Source organism: Sinohyriopsis cumingii, chromosome 19, assembly GCF_028554795.1.
Source record: "Sinohyriopsis cumingii isolate HCF-2022 chromosome 19, ASM2855479v2, whole genome shotgun sequence".
In the NCBI taxonomy this organism is placed as follows: domain Eukaryota; kingdom Metazoa; phylum Mollusca; class Bivalvia; order Unionida; family Unionidae; genus Sinohyriopsis; species Sinohyriopsis cumingii.
The window spans coordinates 39,414,565-39,437,013 of record NC_142979.1 but is presented as its reverse complement, the minus strand read 5'-3'; the positions used below and the strand labels follow the sequence as shown (position 1 = coordinate 39,437,013).

Genomic DNA, 22,449 nt, shown 5'->3' with positions numbered 1-22,449 from the left:
TTGATGCGCGTTCATTGTATCTTTGCGTGTGCAAATATTGTCGATTTCCAACAGGACATATCCAAATGTTGACATAATCATCCACGTGGAACACACTCGTCGATACGGCTTACTTGCCACCGATTGAATTCTGCCACCACGTTTACCACATCACTGGCACGGAAAAGCGATATTTTATTTACCCCATACCTGTACCGAAACCTGTAACCAACACCAACCTTGTTATCACAATTAGGAAGAACGTGCTTTGACAGGAACATGGGTTAGCGTGGAATTCTTTCATCCTGTGAATTTGGGATACCGCTTGTGCGCCAAACCCACAAAGATCAAGGAAAATGCAAAGAAGAGTACCGTTCCAACAAAGGCATAACTTTAGACTGCGTGGAAAAGAAAAAAGGAAGACGCTCGTTTGCCGAAGACATGCTGAATTGCTTGGGGGGGGGGGGGGGGGGGGGAATGGTACAACAGCGGTTCTTACCCAACACGGAGTACGTGACAGATCCTTACCGTTACTGTTAAACATCTTGTGGTAGCTTAGATGCAAGAGAATCAGATGAAATCTAACAAAATAGATATCCCTTACACCACAAACCATCCTATCCATCACACCATCTATGTCATCCATCATATCATGCTCACTATCCAAAATGCCCTGTACTCGTTCAGAATGTAAGTGAAGGAGATGAAATGTCACAAAATATACTATCCCTTACACCAACAAAATGCTATCCATCACATCAACTATACCATTCCACAACCCTTAAACACACGTTCCAGAAAACGTCCTGTCTTAGCTTGAAGTGTAAGATAATTAGATGAAATCTCACAAAATATAATATCCCTTATATTCCTCAAAACAAAAAATAATTACTATCCATCACATCGCAATGGTTGTGTAACATGATTATGAACGGTTGGTATATAATCATAACTTGCCAGCAGTAAGTGCCTCCATTAGCAATTTAATTAATACCGTCATCCCTTACGTAAACAGAAAATAATATATACACAAACAGGATACAGACGTTGCAAGTGGCAGAATTTTCAGCATACGTCCTTGGTTAGTGGTATAATTAGATATCAGCACGTGTCTCTAGTTATGTGACAGTTGTTAAGATTAAGCAAAATCCAATCAAATGAACATGCATATTTAATGTTCTGATGAGGGCACTCCACTAATATCGATTCTACTAACGATGTATTGAAAAGCAGACTATGCCCATCATCCTTTACAATATTATCATCGTTATCATCGACAGAAGAAACAGCTCATTGTGTTGCTTTATCTCATCCAGACTGTTTATATATCATGTGTATACTAACTAAGAGGAGATTACAATGTAATCCTTTAATGAAAAATTTAAAAATACAAAATGTAAAATGAAATAGAAAACAATATTGGGTATACGGCACACGAATCATTAAAAGCAAGTGACTAAAGTTACCGTCAGTTTCGTATGAATGAACATATCAAGTCTCCAACACACAACTGTTCTTTTGTCCCCTTACAATTGGTAGTTTTAAATGTACACCGTAAGCATCTGTCCTTCTTTTTATTAAACAAATGGCTGGTTCACCTTTCAGATGATTGCAAATGTAAAACTCCCATCAGTATTACAAACCAATCTCGTCAATGTTTATTTATAAATATTAGCCACGGATTTGCAGTTTGTTTTGGCTGATTCAATGTATAAATATTTTTTCCTTCATTAAATAAGATTGTTGACATGAAAAAAAACGTGTAAGGCCATAACCAAAACAAATTGTGTACCTGTTAGCAAATAATGAGTAATGAAACAGAGAAATGTATTCTTGTGCTATTGTACTAAGTAGGTCGAGATTGTAGTTTTACAGTAACTCGGGTTTCCACCTACTCTTTATGTTGATCCATTTGGGTGTCAGTCAGTTGATCTCTTTTTTACTCTTCATAAATGTATGAATACATATAAATACATCATCATAATTCCACTCAATTTTTGATGACCACTATCATACATAAAGGTGTGTATAACCATGATCGACAGCCTAATTATATCGCATGATTGCTTATAACCCACGTTATCTACTACGTAGCAGACGATACAGGTAGACACGTATCAAAGAAAGAAACAAATATATTAATTTTTTATGTTTTTTCGTCTGGAACAGGTATGTTATCTTGGGTCCTTCTGTCCAAAATATATTACATCGACGTCTAAGCATAACCTGTCTAACTGGATTTATGATTCTGTCCGTGCTGGAATCCCGTCCAAACGTTTATTGCCACATAAAATCGCACAATAACCGATCTCATCATAGAGAGAAAAGAAGGACGTGCCACTTGTTTTTTTGGATTTGAAGGCTAGCCACAATTTCAACGGTACGTATTTTGTCAAAGCATTTTCAGTGATAACAACGTACAAATTCTTATTCACAGGATGTTATTAAATGGATATGGTGATTAAAGGGCTTCATTATGTATTTTAAAGAATTTTAGTAAAGAAATTTCGATGAAAAACATAGAAATTTGTCTCATAAAGTTGGAAACAGTTTGTTAATTACAGAATTTAAAGTCCATCATAGCAAAGAGCCGATGCGATTACATAATTGCTCGTTAGGTCAGAAAATGTGGCCGACATGTATCACGACATAGAGCGAATGTAAATATTAATGAACGAGTAGTAGCTCCTACGTGAGCTCATACGAACGAAATGTAACCGACACGTTGCACTTGCAGCCTCGCTGTCAATTGTTTGAGATTGACTGTGAAGTGCATGCTATATATACGTAATCTTCATTACACCAGTGGGGACCCGAGTGGCCGAGTGGTTTAAAGCACTCACCGTTAATGACCACAACCATCTCACATCCGTCTGCGTGGGTTCGAGTCTCAGGCTCGGCTAATGTGGGTACGTGAGAACGTCTGCCAGCAGGTTCTCGTGGGTCGGTGGTTCTTTTCGGGGTTTTCCAGGGTTCCATACACCATTTATATTGGCCGCTATGAATAGCCTGTGTAGTGCTGCAAAATTGGAGTTAAACCCTACAACAACAACAACCAAAAACACTATACCAGTAAGGTTCATGATGATTACATTTTGTACGCCAGTCGTTCAATATCTATGGAAATCAATATTTCCAGGTAATACGTTTTGTCTGGTATTCATTACATGTAAAATCTAGTATCGTTCGGGGGTTTTGGCGGGTGGGGGTGGGGATACACGTTTTGGTTTCTTTGTCTGCGCATGTGGCAACCACGCACGCACCAACATATGCAATTTAAATTTTGTATTAGTCGGAACAAGAGCAGATCCGATTTCCTTTACTATTTTAACATAATATTTTTTGTAATCGCTTAATTCTCGTAACGATTTTCAGCAGTATTATCGTAATCATTTAATTAATATCGTTGTCTTTGTCATCGTCATTAGTCATTTATACGGCATCTCATTCTTTAACCTTTTTGTGGTTTTTCGGGGGGAGGGGGATTCTGGAACAAAATCACCTCTAGCTGCCTTAGATCTGAGGAGCCTTCCGTAATAACACCTCTGCTCAGAGAGCATCACGTTCTGTGATAAACCTGGTTTTAACGCTCTAGTTATGTCACCTGGGATTTTAATTGCATTAATCGATAAAATAAACTGAAATACCAGTAGAGTGGGACGAGGTAAAGGTAGAGAAATCGATGGAGATTTAGTACAATACAATTCACTTTATGACCCCCATCCTTTGATATAGATGGTTTTACACAAGCAGTGGGCTAGTGGTTACAACGAATGCCTTGGATGCGAGAGGATGCAGATCACACCCCGGCCGAGATATACCAGAGACTTATAAAATGTTACTAACAGCTGCCTCGGTTTTTGCTCTGCATTAAGAGGTTAGTGTTAGGACTGGTCGGCCTGGTGTCAGGATAATTTGACTGGGTGGGACATAATGCCACATGTCTGCGGCATGATACCCCAATGCTATTCATCACTATAAACTGCCACACTGCCAACATCGTAGCGATATGACTGAAAAATTGTTAAAGCTACGTTAAAAACCAAAACCTCTCTCTCTCTCTCTCTCTCTCACACACACACACACACACACACAAGAGCGCGCGAAGATATTGTCGAATTAATACGTTGGATGACCACCAATCACTATACGATTTTTATATGATCGACTGTTTTTCTCTCACCCGGGAGACACGTTTCTCTTAGGCGCCATCTTCTCCACACCTTAGTTGTTTTAATGTTGTATTATCTATGAAGAAACCAATACTGTTTGACCACCTATGTTATAATGCTTGTGTTTCTTCCTAGTAATCAATATCACCATTTTTAGATATTCATGGCAAAGTGCCATAATGTTGTTTCAGATAGATTACTCTACATCATTTTATCAGGTATGTGTTCGTCATTTCGAAAAGAGAGCCGGATGTGACGACATGTGTAGTCGGCTATCATCGTAAATGTATGTCATATCTAAGGAAGAGGTTTGGGTTGTTTAACGTGTACATTTAACTGAACCTTGATAACTTTCCGCTAGTTTTGCAGCATTTGTACCCAAACATTCACAGTCAATACGGATGACTATGTAAAAATATATTTCTGGATTTTAAACGTGGATCAATTGTTTACAATGCTAGTAGCTTTGTTTCTTCTCGCGTGGATACACTATTGTCTTTTTTTCAATTTGTTGTTACCTTATATTGTTTAACTACAGATTAGCACAATAAATGCGATCACGCTACGGTGTCAGTAATGTCATTTTGTACCGTGAGTCAGTTTCGTCTAATAAAGAAGCATTAAGGTCGACAGGTTTTCATTTCTCACATGGACAGATTTATCGGTAAGGTCACCTACGTTATAACCTCATACCAATGAATACGTAGGTACTATCATCGAATTGTCTAAACCTTAAAATGTCCCCAGTCAGACCCGGATATGCGTGTTTTAACAATAATATGAATATACATTTTGGCGAGATAGACCAGTATAATGTTATCTAAAAATATGCCTTGTTTGAAGAAAAAAAAAACCTTGAAAACAGAATGTCACAAAACTGCACTTCACTGAAGTTACGCATTTTTTTAACGTAATGATAAAGAAATTATTGGAGGAAGAGTATCCAATATTATTCAAACTCTCTGGTCTACAACTAAGTTACAGAAAGACGCAAAACAACACGCTATTTCAGAACGTAACAAATAATTTTTTAAAAAATTGTTATAAAATTAAAATTTAAGAAGGAATTACAGTATTGTAAATTAAATCCCAGATAATACTTAAACGTATTATAAGTCCAAATGAATAAAGTGTTCCGAATGAAACGCCATGTTTCACTGTGCTGCTTTTCTGTAATGAATGTGTTGAAGTGTCAATAGTCTTGATGCATCACAATGACATTTTCTAGAACGTCTTTGAAAAAATTCACAATAATCCCAAAATAAGGTTTAGTCCAACAGTCATATGAGCACTTTTTAGTACGAATAACAAATTTAAATAACGATTCCACTCAAAGTAAGTCAAATAATTAAATACTTCCGCAGACTGAAGATAAATAAGAACAGCAATAGAAAAGGAATGAACAATTGTTAATTTCTTCCCCCTTAAATAAATCCACACTACTCTTCGTAGCATGACATTCCTACTTGATCCCTTTTGCAATACCTATCAACCTGAGCTACGTTCCATTATAGCTTCATCTGACTTTTGTTGCCATATTCAATCATACGAACTTACCCCAAACTGTAAGCAGGTTCGTTGTCGAGGCTGGGTTTACAACCAAACTCAAAGTAAACGACCTATTTATATCTCGAATAATCTTTATATATATATATATATATATATATATATATATATATATATATATTCTTTAATCATCGACAATAAGTAATTATATAAATATATAATACTTTGTTTATAAATGGTCATGATAATATGCAACCGTGGACTAAAGTCAAACACAGTATGTATATTTAATGTGTATTGTTGTTTGGCTTTTGTTAATGATATTTTATATTCACCTGGTTTTTTTGGTGTACTTGGCCCTGTCCAAAATCAAGTTAGTATTGTACTTGACCAGTGATTTATTTTCTAAATAACATAATACATAGCTAATATGTATCTATGAGAATTGGACAACTACTTGTATCATTATAAATGGGTAAACATGTTTACTTCTGAGTCTAGGATTTTTCACTTGCAAATTCCTAAACTTGTTGACAACTATGTTTGTTTTATAGACTACACTACGTCGTGGTTCTATTATTTTGTCTTCTCTTTTTACAAAATGTTTTTGAAAAATTACTCATTGGTGCATTACAGTCTAAGGCAAACCCACTCTTACTCTTGCGTTAAGATTTTAATTTGGGGGAATTACTTATTAGAATTGTTATTCATGGACTTACAATTACAAAGTGTACAATAGACTTGGTCTGAAACAGTAATTTGGAATTATAGTGATTCAGACAAGAGTATTTTGGATTATATTATCAAATGGATGTTAGCACCTCACTACACTCCAGACCGCTGGCATAGTACCATGTTCGAAACAGAGGACATATGAATACATTCACTATTTTCAGCTTATCTGGAATACAACTGGAATTCAATTAAAACTTCATACATTTTTTAACATGTGATAGAACGTTTAGAACCTTTTTGAATTTAAATCACAAATACTGTCAGTTATTTTTTTAATGTTATTTTGTGTCCTAGGGAAGTAAATTATTTGTTGAATTTAACAAAACTTGATGGTTTTCTTTCTCTTATGTTGCTTAATTTAAGACCATAGAGTTTAGAGGAAAATTACGTGCTCGTGCCGGAGAGCGAATTTCTCTAAAATACTTTAGAAAACGTGTATTTGAAATTTACATTCACTTAGTTTCGGAACTTTCTAAGTCCCATGTATTATTTTATATAATTGAGAATACAACATATTATCTAAAGAAGAAAACTGTATTTTACATCCTATCCAGGCAGGATTAGAGTTTTTAAAAATGACGAATTGATCAAGCTTGTTAGGCAATATGATCTTTCTGAGATAAAGACATCTAAAAGAAACAAAGAAATGAAGAAAAAAAAATATTTTGTTTCAATATTTGGTGGAAAATATGTTTTGCATAAAAGTGCTTTGGGTTTAGTCAGTAATCTCCATCTGGTTCGGAAATGAAAGTAATGGAAATCTAATTTAATCACAAGATGGAAATATAGTTCAGGAAGCTTCAGTTTCAGGAAAAAGAAAGCGAGATAAATGCTGCTGCTGACAAAGAGAGAAATTCAATTGCAGAAGAGAAAAAAAAAACAAATCCAGTTGCAGACAGGTGAAAGCAAGAGAGAAAGAAAGTGTAGTCTCATGCAAATCAAATGCAGAGTGAAAAGGAAGAGAGTTTAATACATATGAAGAGTGAAAGAGAAAAATAGAACAAGAATTTCAATTTAAATTGAAAGAAGTTGAACTGGCAAGTAGAAAACTCTCCCCCACACATACATATAAGTTCAGTCCTGACTTTACCAGGAATATTGGGTTAGTACCCATTTTAGAGAAAAAGAAGTAGATAAATATTTTCTTCATTATAAACAAATTCCTGAAAATTTGGAATGGCCAAGAGAACATCAGACTCTGTTATTATAAAGTGTACTTATTTCCTGAGCTCCTGAGAACTACACTCTGCAGTCAGTACAGCAAAGTGCGGATTATGATGTAGTTAAGGAATATTTCTTGAAGGAATATGAGTTGGTACATGAGGCATATCGACATGGTTTAGGCATTGTAATAAAGAACCTGGATAGACTCACGCCCAATTTGCAAGACAGAAGGAATAATTGTTTGATAGGTTGTGCTCAGCCAAGAAGGTTGTTAAAGACTATGATATCAAATGAAGAGTTCAAGAATTGCATCCACTGTGACGTTAAGACCTACCGAGATGAGTAATATGTCGGAACGTTAGAATAAGATGATCGAACAGATGACGATCATTCCCTGACTGTCACAAAGTTTCTTTTGTCAGTAAGTCTTCCACTCAGCTCATTTTTGGTATAACAAATCAATACCTTAATAGCACTCCCAAATCTCAATCTGGCACAACATTTAGGGATCAAGTTACTAATAAGACTCTTCAGCGTCTCATGGATGATTTTTCAAACGAATGCAAGCTCCTCGGATTCACGTTAAGCCTAAACAAGACTTGGCTGATGAAGCGGTTGTGGTTGATCCTCCATCAATCAGTATTCAGGACTTTGGGTAGCAGATAATCACGAAATCGTGCACATAGAGTCAGCAATAACTTACAATCTTTCCCCTGAGAGTGAAATTAATAGGAATATCGGGTAGGATGCCAGCACACTCTCCATGCTGACAAAACAAGTGTGAGCCATTAGCAAGTAGAACATACATACCAAAGTCCAAGAATACAAAGCGTGTGTGTTGAGAACACTCCTATATAGAAAAGAGTCTTGTACTTTTTATACACAACAAGAAACCAAGCTTAATGCATTCCACAAGCGCTGTCTCAAAAACATCTGGAAAGACAAAGTCGCCCAAAGCACAGTGCTTGAGAAAACAGTGATCACAAGTATATACACCCTTCTTAAGCAAAGGCACTTGCGTTGGTTGGGTCAAGCATCTAGAATATAGGACATCCGCATACCAAAAGATCCATTATATAGGGAGCCTGAAACAAGGAAAGGATCGATTGGGAGACCTCATCTGTGCTAAAAGGTAACATGCAAGCGTGAACTAAAAGCACTTGTCATCAGAACATACTCCTGGGGAGAGGTTGCCTCAGAGAGATTTGCGTGGCAACATGAGTTACAGGTGGGACTCACTAAGTACGAGATGGATCTTAGACGGATAGCGGAGGAAAAAGAATCCACAGAAAGGTCCAGCAACAAGGATATAAACCAACTACAGATCACAAGTGCAACACGTTTGCCAGAGACTGACAATCTCTCATCAGACTATGTAGACACGTTAGAGACTGCATGAAAGATGTCAACTTCTATCGACACAGATCAATGGTCTCGTGAGACTGGCTAATTGCTACAGTACTAATTATTCGAAATAAATGCTAGACAATGAATTCTTAACATTTTGTATACGCGATTTATATTCGATATTGAAATTCCAACAAAGATGTCGGTCAATGTAGACGCTAAGAATAGCTTTAATTACTTTTTATGCTCAGAAAGTATGATCCCTGTAACTAGTCGATTTTTATAATGTATCATCATGTACACAGACCAACTATTCTTTCATTTAGGGAAAATTGCAAGAATGCGTTCTCCTACTCTAAAACCTCGCTGAAGTTTGAATTGGTCAATTCGCGTCAAATCGATAAGCGATATGAAGCTTTTCTTGATCAGTATGAAAAACATCTAGCCAGAAGAAAACAAAAACGTCACAAGTGACACTGTTTTGTCATGAAGACCCTGAGTCTTTTTTGGCCTTAACTCCATGCGGGAATAACATATATGCTGTGTAGAATGCGAAGGAAATATCAAAGGTTTGTTAAAAACTGTTACATGGTTATCACCGGTCTGTATAGAATCATAACTAGCTAGGAGGAAGTACTTCCGTTAGCAGGCATTTTAATTAGTACTGTCATCTTTAAGGGGATGGAGAATAATATATACATTAACTTGTCAGAGACGTACATCAGTCTAATTTCGTTTTATGACAGTTTCCTGAATTTGTGCAAGTGAAAAAATGTTTCAGGAAAGGTCGTTGCTTAGTCGCAAAACTCAGATATTAGGACGTGTGTGGAATTGTGTCTGTTGTGGCGATTTAGTAAAATCCAATCGAACTTGAAGCGCGTGTTTTTTTAAATTTTTCTTCTTTATATAAGGACACTTCATTGGTATCGATATCGCAGACAACATATTGATTTGCAATATTATCATCGCTATTTGTGTTTATCGATCTAAGACGAAAACATCGACTTATTATTTGCGAATGTGTTATCATCCAGAAAATGTTGGTGTATACGGCACACGAATTATTACAACCCAGTGACTGAGACCGCCATCGTTTCGCATGAATGAACCTAATTAATATTTTTCAATATACACAGTAAGTGTGCCATTCTTATAAAAGTCAGATTCACCTTTCAGATGAAGACAAATGCGAAACTCCTCGAATAGTATTATCTTGATATCAGCCAAAATTATGCAGCTTTTTTGCTTTCACTCATTCCAAATACTAATATTGTATTTGAACTGGTATTAGTTTGGACTTTTATGTAATATATATGCATTTATCCATGTCCTTCCCAGTGTAGATCTTTATGTTTTAAATAAATAACATTGTTGACCTTGAGAAAATGCGGTCGGCCATAACGTATTCTCAGTAATTCAACTCAAGTTTATTCGTACTCCTTATGTTGAACCCTACGATTTATTTCTTACTCCTGTTAAATGTCTGAGAATATGTTTTCTTAAAGGTCACCGGCCACCTGTGTTGTACAAACGTGTGATATTATTATAGTTATAAAGAAATGCACGGGGTATGTATGCACACCATACAAATTTTTAATTAGACTTAAAACTCCGCTTTATAAAATGAAAAAAATGTGTCGGCAATCTCCGTAAACAAAATCGGTAGTTTCCGCGTGCCAAAACCGGATATGACGTACATTTATCCCTTCTATTCAACCTAGCCATTCAAGTGCTTAATTTCCCCACTTAAATGTCTATGTGATATAGTTAGTGTACGATCGTGCTTTTGTAATGCAAATGTGGTGCTCTGTGTTGCATACGGATGTAATGAGAAGGAAAAAATTGATGGGAATAAGCGTTCTTTCTTCTTCCGAAAAACCATGTTTACCAGAAAAAGTGTATTTAATATGTGGGATGGAATAGGGGAGGGATGGGAAAGTTGCATCATTTATGCTGGATTATAGTGAATTTGGCCCAAAGACAATTCGGCCCAACTCGAAATACAATTCGGCCAAACTTAACAATAGTTTGTACGTTCTCTTTCTTCAACAAAAAAGTAGATGTTATGTAAGATAGGTTTTAGGGAATAAAACTAAATTTAAACAAACTACTTTTATATTCTTTGAAAGAAAATAATCATACTTCGTAACGTACATATTTATGAGAGAAAACACAACCTGACATATCTTGCTTGTTCTAATTAAAATATTTATATACAATTTTTTATGCTAAAAAATATATGCATCTGCACAACGACATTCTCAGTTTAAGTCTTCCGGTCAAATTATCAATAATCATTTATAAAACAAAAATACGTAACAGATAATATTCTACATAATACGTATACATCTTGCTAAGGGTAGTGTACATGAGATATTATAACAATACATACTAGATTACACATGAGAGAGAGAGAGAGAGAGAGAGAGAGAGAGAGAGAGAGAGAATAATGTGGAGCATTTTGTCAGTATTTAGTTGCTGCAACATGAAGCTTTTACCAGTTAATTTTATTGTTTGTTTTTATTTTTATTATTATTGTGTATAATATTTGCCCTGCAAACATCAATTATGATTGCATATCGCAAGCAAATAGAAGCCCGGGTGATAGCCAAAACCAATTATTATAGTCTCAATTACACATTCGCGTCTTCTAAATTGACTAGTTATAAATAATTTTTACTTCTTTACTGGATGTAGGATTTCCACAAATTAAGTTCCGTTTACTTTGTTTTTCGAAGCCCGATCTTTGTATATTTTTATTTATCGATTAGAACTGACAGAAGTTTCAGGACCAGTAAATATCTTTACAAGTGAGACGAAAAATGTCTTTTAATTTTAAGAAAACCATTTGATAGATGAATATACCTACGCTAGAGATTGTGTGTAACATGTTCGTCCCAATAACAAAAATATTTCAGATTTGTGAGGCTTGACAATTTACTGCTTCATAAACTGCATTCAATAAAACATAGATCTTGTAACAGTTCATATGTAATTGCTGTAGAGAAGTAGGTTAGTTTGAAGATGTTCAATTGGTCAGAAGACTTGCCTGTGAATGGACAGTTTGGAGAAAAACATAGAGTCTACCTCCTGAGCTGCGAGAGCGCATTTACAACAACTTTGTACGGATTCAGATGAAACGCAAAGTAGAACTGAATCTAAACTGGCATAGACTAATACCATCATCGGTCTTTAAGTGTCTTAATAATACTAATTACTTTGAATGGTCACAATGGTCTGATATTTATCTACTGCGAAGCCATTTAAAGACTTACCATGTTATGACTTTGGTCATCATTGTTATGACATATTCCAATGAAAAATGTTGATGACACAATGAAAAATATTAGTGAACTATCAAGTAGTTTTAAAAGAGTTGATTGCACGAAACGATGCAATTTCTATCAATGTTGGACTCCATGTTGTGTGTCTGTGTGTGTTAGCTGTCGCCTTCAAGCATTATGGCAAATTTATGAACATTACATGCAAAGACATTGCACATTATGTGACTAAAACGTTTTAATTTCTATGTCTAAGCCGTCATTCTAAATTTTCTGGAAGTCAATTTTTGTCCGCTAGATTGTAAAAATAATCTCACGAGGTACCGAACGAATTTCTTTTCTAATCTTGGTTGGTCTACCAGCATATCAGTTTTGCCACAGTTTTTCTCACCCACCCTCTCGATCTTACTCTGCTGTGGATGTAGATGGAGTTGGATATGAGACAATCATGTCTTCTTCAAGATCGCTAACGTGCCAAAACTTTTTGAAGAATGTTGATTGCTGCTTTCTCTTTGAAAAAGTGTAATTGTTTCATCTTGGTTGAAAATTTTTATTTGACTAAGTTTCACACACTCTACTTGAACCCTTTAAATTTCACGGTGTAGGAGTAAGCCTTCTTTTCAATTGTTCTGGATGTGCGGATATTGCTACATTCAACAGTGATAATATTTTTCCAAGACCAAATACTTTCTATGGGGGGAATCTGAGGTATCTTGGTTTAGTAGCAGAAGCGGAGGGCGTTAATTCAGACGCACTCCGACTTTTCTCGCATCAATTTGACCTAACACTTTAGTTCTTGTGTGAAGCGATACGGCACGTCGTTGCCTCTTAATTTCTACTAGTTTCTCACTGGAGTCGTTTTGTCTTGATTGAAAACTTTCATTTGACCAAGTTTTACACGCAGTGGGTCCCTGTAGGAAGGCGAGTGTCTTAACCAAAGATTATTCAATCAGCAATCAAACGATGAAGATGGAAGAGTCGACACAGCTTACCCTTCTTGTCAGATATTTAGCACAAAAGACTGGTGTTACCGTCATAAATTTAGATAGAGTCATTCGAATGCATCCTTCAGAGGAAACGATGAACTACCCTTCATCACGAGATGAAGGCTATGCTACTTGGTATATCTATCAGGAGAAGTGACATTGGGTTAAAGAATGCCCACGTCGTCAAAGCAAAGGAATGACAGCAGAAAATAGATATAGAGGTAAGTAAAGATACTGTCACGAGAAAGAACGTTGATCTTCAGAGTGTCCTAAGGAAAATAATAACAAAACAAACGAAAACGCTAGAGTGAAAATGAGAGAAGAAGAGGGCATCAGAAACAAAAGGGAAAACAGTCCAGGCCACTAGAAGAAACAACAGAGGAAACAATGTCAATGAAGACATTCAGAAGGAGAAACAAAAGGTGAAAGAAAGAAGAAAATGGACTATATGATGTGTTGTGAAATTTTCATTGTAATACAAAAAGAGGATATGCTCCGTTGTGTATTTCCCATGCTAAGGCTAGGGGCCCTTTTTCACATATGATTTCTCTTTATTCCCCTAGGTGCCTTTACCATGATATGTCTATGGGCCCAGTTTCACATAGGATTTCCCATTATGCCCCATGGTGTCTTTAACACATTAAGCCTATGGGGACATTTAAAATAGGATTTATTTGTATTCCCCATAGTGCCTCATCTGTCCCACTGAGTTTCATATAACGACTAACAAGTATATGATATTTTGTATTATGCTACAATTTGTTTACATCGACATCGAATCATTAACAAATAATACCTATAATATCGTGTATAACCTAACATTATTTGGCATTCTGTCAGTGCTGGGATACCTTTTAAACGTTTATGTTCCGCGTTAAAGCACACATTACCCGACCCATCAAAGTGAGTAAGGAAGACTCTTGGTTTTGGTTTAGCAAGCTATCAACAGTTTCAAAAGTATATATTTTGTCATAGCATGTTCAACGTAAAAAACATGAACTTATGAAATGGAGATCCACTCTTATTTTGTTTGTAGCAGAAATGTTAGGAATTATGTTTCGGAACATCAACAAAATTAAAGGCATATCCATAAATGGAAATGAAAACTAAACTGGCACAATATGATGATGACATAAGATCATTTTAGAAGGATAGGAGATCTCTTTTTGTATGTCTTGGGAGAAACATTTGACGCATTTCCAGCAATTGAATATTAACAAAAGATTTTAAAACATAGGGTCATTAAACAATTTAGACTTAGATGTGTACAAATTCAGAATTTGATTGGTTTCAAATTTCTCTAAATTAGGAGCTGAGTTCTCTGTTTAAACAAAAGACCGTGTAGAAATGAATTTTGAAAATAAAATTCAAGATGTGCAAAACTGTTATCGGAGTGGAGAGAATGAACAAAAAGTTGGAAAATTGTTATTCTAAAATCAAATGGCCATATCAAAACTGACACATGTATTCTTAATGTCACCAAATCCAACAGCAAGTTTTCAAAAATAAATCTTAGAAATGTTTTATTTTAATTAATATGGAATAATGGTACTGATAAAATAAGGAGAACAACACTTATTAAAAAGCTAGAAGAAGGTGGATTGTGCATGAAACATCTAGCATTTTTTATCAGATCTTTAACAATATCTTGAGTAAAGCGCTTGCTGAAAAGTCATTTTGAAAAATATAATAGTCTACTTTCTTAATAAATACGATTTGTTAAACTAGACATTTGCAATTACCAGATTTGCAAATATCTCGATTATCCAAAAATATTTCAAGTTGGTTTTGAAAGAATGTCTTTGAAATATCACAGAAGGGTGTCTGGAACAATGAAAATATAAGGATTAACAATAGACCAATTTTGTATCGACCGTGGCTGTCGAATAGGGTAATAATGTGGGTATGTGAGAAAGCTTGCCAGTAGCTTCTCGAGGGTCGGTGGTTCTTTCTGGGGATTTCCCCGGGTTCTTCCTCCACCATTAATACTGGCCGCTATGTATAGCCTATCGTGTGCTGAATAATGGCGTTAAACCCTACAACAACAACAGCAACAACATTTTTAATTTGAAGCTAATAAGTCTGACCTGGAGATCTAAAGGTACAAAAGCTATTAACCAAATGGAATTGAGTGAAAACATATCTTATAGAAAAATAGAGTAATGACTATGAAAGTAGAATAATGTGATCACTTAACGAACTGTTGGCTATGAGAAAAGAACCTCTTTCTCTCACTCTCTTTCTATCATGTATATATGTTTTTTTGAAACTATTAATACAAGCTATTTATTTTTCTATCCACTAGTCCCTCTCTTCTTTATTACCCTCTTTCATTTTACCTTCCCCTCGCTTGTCTTATAGTTTAAATAATGTAACAAGATATATTATTACATGCATGTAGTATTTATTTCTAAATCGATACCAAAAAAATAATTATTTTTAAGGTCCAACAAGTTAGGAACATTTCATGAATTAGACAATGTCAAAATAAAAAATAGCAATGACCTGAGGTCATTAAAGAATTACTATTTTGGTTATAAAATGTAGCCGATAATTAGAAATACATAGGGCGAACGTATTTGCATTTGGTAGCTCGAGCAAATTAAATAAATGTGAGCGATCTATAGCATTTTGCAGTCTTGATGACAACTGTTTTCAAATCTGCCGTCGAGAGCATGTTGTGTATCATTTACATTTAATGTCAATAACATGTTATCTGTGTTTCATTTAGATTTACTGTCGAGAGAATGCTATCTGTGTATCATTGAGATTTACTGTCGATAGCATGCTGTATATCTATGACATTTAATGTCAATAGCATGTTATCTGTGTGCCATTGAGATTTACTGTCGAGAGAATGCTATCTGTGTATAACTGAGATTTACTGTAAGGAGCATGCTGTCTGTGTATCACTGAGATTTACTGTCAATAGCATGTTATCTATGTATCACTGAGATTTACTGTCGATAGCATGCTTTGTATCACTGAGATTTACTGTCGAGAGCATGCTATATGTGTATCATTGAGATTTACTGTCGAGAGCATGTTATCTGTGTATCATTCAGATTTAACGTCGATAGCATACTATCTGTGTATCATTGAGATTTAATGTCGAGAGGATGCTATATGTGTATCATTGCGTTTTACTGTTGAGAGAATGCTATCTGTGTATAACTAATATTTACTGTCGGGAGTATGCTGTGTATCATTCAGATTTAATGTCGAGAGCATGTTATCTGTGTATCATTGATATTTACTGTCGAGAGCATGGTGTCTGTGTATCGTTGAGATTTACTATCGAGAGAATGCTATGTGTTATCATTGAGATTTACAATCGAGAGCATGTAATATGTGTATCATTGAGATTTACTGTCGAGAGCATGCTATCTGTGTTTCATTGAGATTTACTGTCGAGAGCATACAATATGTTTACCATTTAGATATAGTGTCGAGAGAATGCTATTTGTGTATCATTTAGATATACTTTCGAGAGCATTCTATATGTGTATCATTGAGATTTACCGTCGAGAGCAAGATATATGTGTATCACTGAGATTTACTGTCGAGAGCATGATGTCTGTGTATCACTGAGATTTAATGTCGATAGCATGCTATATGTGTATCATTGAAATTTACTGTCGAGAGCATGATGTATGTGTATCATTGAGATTTAATGTCGATAGCCTGCTATCTGTGTATCATTGAGATTTAATGTCGATAGCATGCTATATTTGTATCACTGAAATTTACTGTCGAGAGCATGATGTATGTGTATCATTGAGATTTAATGTCGATAGCCTGCTATCTGTGTATCATTGAGATTTACTGTAGCGAGTATGCTATCTGTGTTTTATTGAGATTCACTCTCGAGAGCATACTATATTTTTACCATTTAGATATTGTGTCGAGAACATGCTATTTGTGTATCATTTAGATATACTTTCGAGAGCATGCTATATGCGTATTATTGAGATTTACCGTCGAGAGCATGGTGTCTGTGTATCATTGAGATTTACTATAAAGAGCATGTTATATGTGTATCATTGAGATTTACTGTCGAGAGCATGGTATATGTGTACCAGTGAGATATACTGTCGAGAGCATGCTATCTGTGTCTCATATAGATATACTGTTAAGAGTATGCTATCTGTTATGCATTCAGGTTTACTTTCGAGAGCACGTTATCTGTGTACCATTGAGATATAATGTAGGCTATCTATGTATCATATATATATATTGTCGAGAGCATGCTATCTGTGTAACATTGATATCTGCAGTCGAGAGCATTCTATATGTGTATCCTTGAGATATACTGTTGAGAGCATGCTATCTGTGTGTCATTGAGATAGCAATGTGTACTGTGGAGAGCATGCACTATGTTTACCATTGAGATATACCGTCGAGAGCATGCTATATGTGTATCATTGAGATGTACCGCATGCTATATGTGTATCATTTAGATATATTGTGGAGAGCATGCTATCTATGTAACATTGATGTTTGCTGTCAAGAGAATCATATATTTGTATCATTGTAATTTACGTTCGAGAGCATGCTAACTGTGTGTCATTGAGATTTACTGTCATTTAGATATAATGTGGAGATCATGCTATCTGTGTAACATTGAGATATACTCCATAACATATTTGTACCATGGAGATATACTGCATGATATATGTGTGTCATTTAGATATATTGTCGAGATCATGCTATCTGTGTAACATTGATATTTGCAGTCGAGAGCATGCTATCTGTGTATCATTGAGATAGCAATGTGTACTGTGGAGAGCATGCAATATGTTTACCATTGAGATACACCGTCGAGAGCATGTTATATGTGTATCACTGAGATAAACTGCATGCTATATGTGTATCATTGAGATGTACCGCATGCTATATGTTTATCATTAATATATATTGTGGAGAGCATCCTATATGTGTCACATTGATGTTTGTTGTCAAGAGAATCATATCTGTGTATCATTGAGATATACTGTCGAGAACATGCTATCTGGGTATCACTGAGATTGATTGTCATTTAGATATACTGTGGTGAGCATGCTATCTGTTTATCATTGAGATATACTGCATGCTATCTGTGTACCTCTGATATATACTGTTTGATATATGTGTATCATTTAGATATATTGTCGAGAGCATGCTATCTGTGTATCATTGAGATATACTGTCGAGAGCATGTTATCTGTATAACACTGAGATTTACTGTCGAGTGCATGCTATATATGTATCATTGAAATATACTGTCGAGAGCATGCTATCTGTGTCTTATTGAGATTTACTGTCGAGAGCATGCTATCTGTATAAGACTGAGATTTTCTGTCGAGAGCTTGCTATATGTGTATCATTTAGAATTAATGTCGAGAGCATGCTATCTTTTTATCATTGAGATTTGCTGTCGAGAGCATGCTATCTGTGTATCATTGAGATCTGTATAACATTGAGGTTTACTGTCGAGTGCATGCTATCTGTGTATCATTGAGATATACTGTCGAGAGCATGCTATATGTGTATCATTGAGATTTACTGTCGATTGCATGCTATCTGTGTATCACTGAGATTTACTGTCGAGAGCATGCTATCTGTATAACATTGAGATTTACTGTCGAGCGCTTGCTATCTGTATATCATTGAGAAATACTGTCGAGAGCATGCTATCTGTGTATCATTGAGATATACTGTCGAGAGCATGCTATCTGTATAACACTGAGATTTACTGTCGAGTGCATGCTATATATGTATCATTGAGATATACTGTCGAGAGCATGCTATCTGTGTCTTATTGAGATTTACTGTCGAGAGCATGCTAGCTGGATAACATTGAGATTTACTGTCGAGTGCATGCTATCCGTGTATCATTGAGATATACTGTCGAGAGCATGCTACATGTGTATCATTGTGAGATACTGTCGAAAGCATGCTATATGTGTATCACTGAGAATTACTGTCGATAGCATGCTATCTTTGTATCATTGAGATTTACTGTCGATAGCATGCTATATGTCTATCATTGTGATATACCGTCGAGGGCATGCTATCTGTGTATCATTGAGATATACTGTCGAGAGCATGATATATGTCTATCATTGTGATATACTGTCGAGGGCATGCTATCTGTGTATCAGTGAGATATACTGTCGAGAGTATGCTATCTGTGTATCAGTGAGATATACTGTCGAGAGTATGCTATCTGTGTATAATCGGTACTTCACCAGTTTTGTCAATGCTCAGTTCTATTATGCTTTTTATGCATGTGGTTCAATATCCATGGAAATAATTGCTTTGATGTAAAGCATTTTTATGGTAATGGTCATATAAGGACACACATTTTTTTTTCCTTTGTGTTCACGTTGAATATATATGCACGCACCAACGTTTTAAATTTGCAGTTTGCATTGTGCCGAATGTGGGACAAAAATTCCTTTACTCTTTTAACATTATAAACCATGTGTGATCATCTGATTCATATAAAGATATGAAGCAATTCTGAGTTAACATTGTTACGACCCCATGGTCTGAGTTAACATTGTTACGACCCCATGGTCTTAAAATAAGTAAAAGAAAAAAGCGAGAACCAAAAAGATTTTGTAAAATTCAAAAATTATCTATTTAACTAGAGTATAAAGTTAAAATTTAAACGAACGTTAAAGACCAGATTTATAAAGTTCCAATTTAATTTCAGTTTTATTCGAAATAAGTACCAATTTTGAATGTGTTGATGTGTCTGTAATCTCGAACCTGGTAATATGCCAATGGCTTAGAGTATGATGATGTTCTAGCAATCTTTTTTGTATCGCAAAAATATAAACCACAGATATCATTATTATCTGAGTTCACTAAAATTCGAAACTTATTTTTCTTTCTATGAATGTTATTGAGTACTATGCAATTCCAGTAAATACAAACTTGATTAAATTTATCCGCCGAAATGAAAAACTGAACACAGCAAATAAGATTGATTCTGCTTCAGATGTTAAGGCAGCAATGACTAATTACTAATTCTTCGGTAAGCAAGAGCATAAACCCCTATACTTGACCTAGGTCGCAATTACCATTTTCTAAAAATAGTCTGGCACTTAATTGAAATTTTCCGTTCTAGCAGTTTCTATGGTCGGAATCAAGACTGTAATCATGTTTACCAATAATAATGATCTGAATATTTAATGCACAATCATACAGAAAATTTTAGCTATTTTGCTATTGTTTACAAAATCAGTTTTACTGGTCATGTACAAAATGAACTGGATTTTGGACAAGGTCAAGTGGAAAATACAGTTATTGATAACATAGAGGTATTACAATAAACCTACAAATAAACAAATTAAATATCAATAGCAACATCGCTGTCCTTGTAATATTTTGTATATCATCTCTTTGTATAGTCATTCTTTATGGTATTTTTGGTTGATTCTCTTCTGGAACAGAACCACATCTATTTGCCGCACATGATTATAACCTTCCGCAACAGCATTTCTGCTCAAAATAGTGCCACATTATGTGACGTATCTGCTGTCGCTGCTACGCCCAGAGTCAACAGTCGTCAACATAGCCATATTTAGATTTTCATGGGAAAGTGCTGTGATTTATTTAAACAAGTAAAGTCTGCATCACTTTGTCAGACGTTGGTTTACCATTTCGAAAGAAGGACAGGAAAAGAACACACTATCTTAGTAAAGGAGCATCTTAAATACATATGCATGTCATATCTAAAGAACAGTTGGATAATTTAACTTGTTCATTTGAATTCATCTTGATAAGTTTCCACTGATGAAGAAAATTGCCAGTTTTGTTGAATTTATGCCCCAAAAGATTACACTTGACACGTACAACAATGTTACAGTATAGTTCAGCTTTCGCACATGGAGCAATTGTTTAAATGGGTAGTGTCTTTGTTTCTTCTTGCGCTGGAGCATTTCGTCGTTTTGCAATTCGAAGCTCCGTTTTGTTGTTCATTTACGGAATAGCGCGATAAATAAAACGAAAATTCAGTAACAGTAATCTAATTTTGTACTGCGATTCAATGTCGCCTAATAAAGAAACACTATTTATATAAGTAGTGAAGGGAGATACTATACGATCAATGGGAAAATACATTACAGACCCCCGGGACACTATACGGACAAGACTTTTCAGATCGCCCTTGGACGATATACGGACAATGGTAATTGAACATGGGGAATATTGGGACTATATACGGACACTAGGAATGGAACAGGTAAGTTGTCGTCACAGTACTGAATATTGGCAACAATGTGACAATGGGCAGACCTCAATTGGGACCAAAGAGCGGGGGGACTAGAACGTTTCGCGGGACATAGAAATATATAACACATACAGCATAAACAGATTGATGAAGATCAATCTATCTCATAAAAAGCGAGAAAGCAAATCTTTTCGAGGCATATGAGTGGCCCTGAAAGGGGCCTTTGGGTTCTTCTTCTTCTTGTATTTCTCAAGTTCTTCCACCATTCCCTCACTTTCTCAATAATTCCTTTCTTCTTCTTTTCCTTCTCTGGCATCCAGTCAGGATGTCCCATGGATCTAAACTTCTCCTTCACCTTCATCCAGTTTTTATTCCGTCTTTCAAAGTCCTCTTTATTCTTTCTGTTGTCTTCTTCCTTTCTCTCCTTTGCCCAGTTATCTTGTATTTTCTTCGCCTCCTCTTCTCATCATTTCTTCGCCTTTCTTCAATTGGTCTAATCCGCACTTCACATATGACCACTCTGTCAAATTCGATATTTCTTCTAAAACGCACCTGACTTTGATGACATTATCAAGTGTCTCCTTCTATTTTCCCACTCTCACATACTAAGATTGAATGAAGCCTCTTAATTTCTCCACTTCCTCCTCTATTATGCCTTTTACAGATCTCTTGCTACTTTCAGACTGGTCACAAATTCCAGGCTACCTTGAAACATCCATTCATCTGCAAGCCTTTCCACCACATACGCTACATCCATCATCCAGTACCAACTGTCTTTCAAGTTGTTAAACAAATCCATTGCCATCTTCGTTTATTCAATTTTGAATGGTGCAAATCAATCAATCAATTAAGTTGAATTATATAGGTGTGCACACATATGTGCATGTACCTCTGTTTAATGATCGCACAACGACCTGTTAATTGATCCTGGAGGAAGGAATTAGAACCTCATCCCCCAGGCATTTATGTGCTCAAGGAGCACTATTAATTTAGCCTCAGGCCGTGGTTCCACTATAATTCCCTAATGGCCTGAATTGAAGGCTGACATGAGTGGGAAT

The 22,449-nt window shown here is 35.6% G+C and overlaps 1 protein-coding gene across 5 annotated transcripts in view; it reads left to right on the top strand.

Moving 5' to 3' along the window:
* LOC149775534 (uncharacterized) overlaps positions 1 to 22,449 on the top strand; it is a 133,415-nt gene that overhangs the window by 70,426 nt on the left and 40,540 nt on the right. For 2 of the 5 annotated variants that reach the window (XR_016416489.1, XM_089943294.1), the window contains exon 1: positions 2,097 to 2,359. The exons of 1 other annotated variant lie outside the window; for it this stretch is intronic. The gene's annotated coding sequence lies outside the window, so the exon portion shown is untranslated. Of the gene's footprint in view, positions 1 to 2,096; positions 2,360 to 4,369; positions 4,647 to 22,449 lie in introns of those variants that run through there. 2 more of the 5 variants (XR_016416490.1, XM_089943293.1) reach the window with 2 other exon arrangements.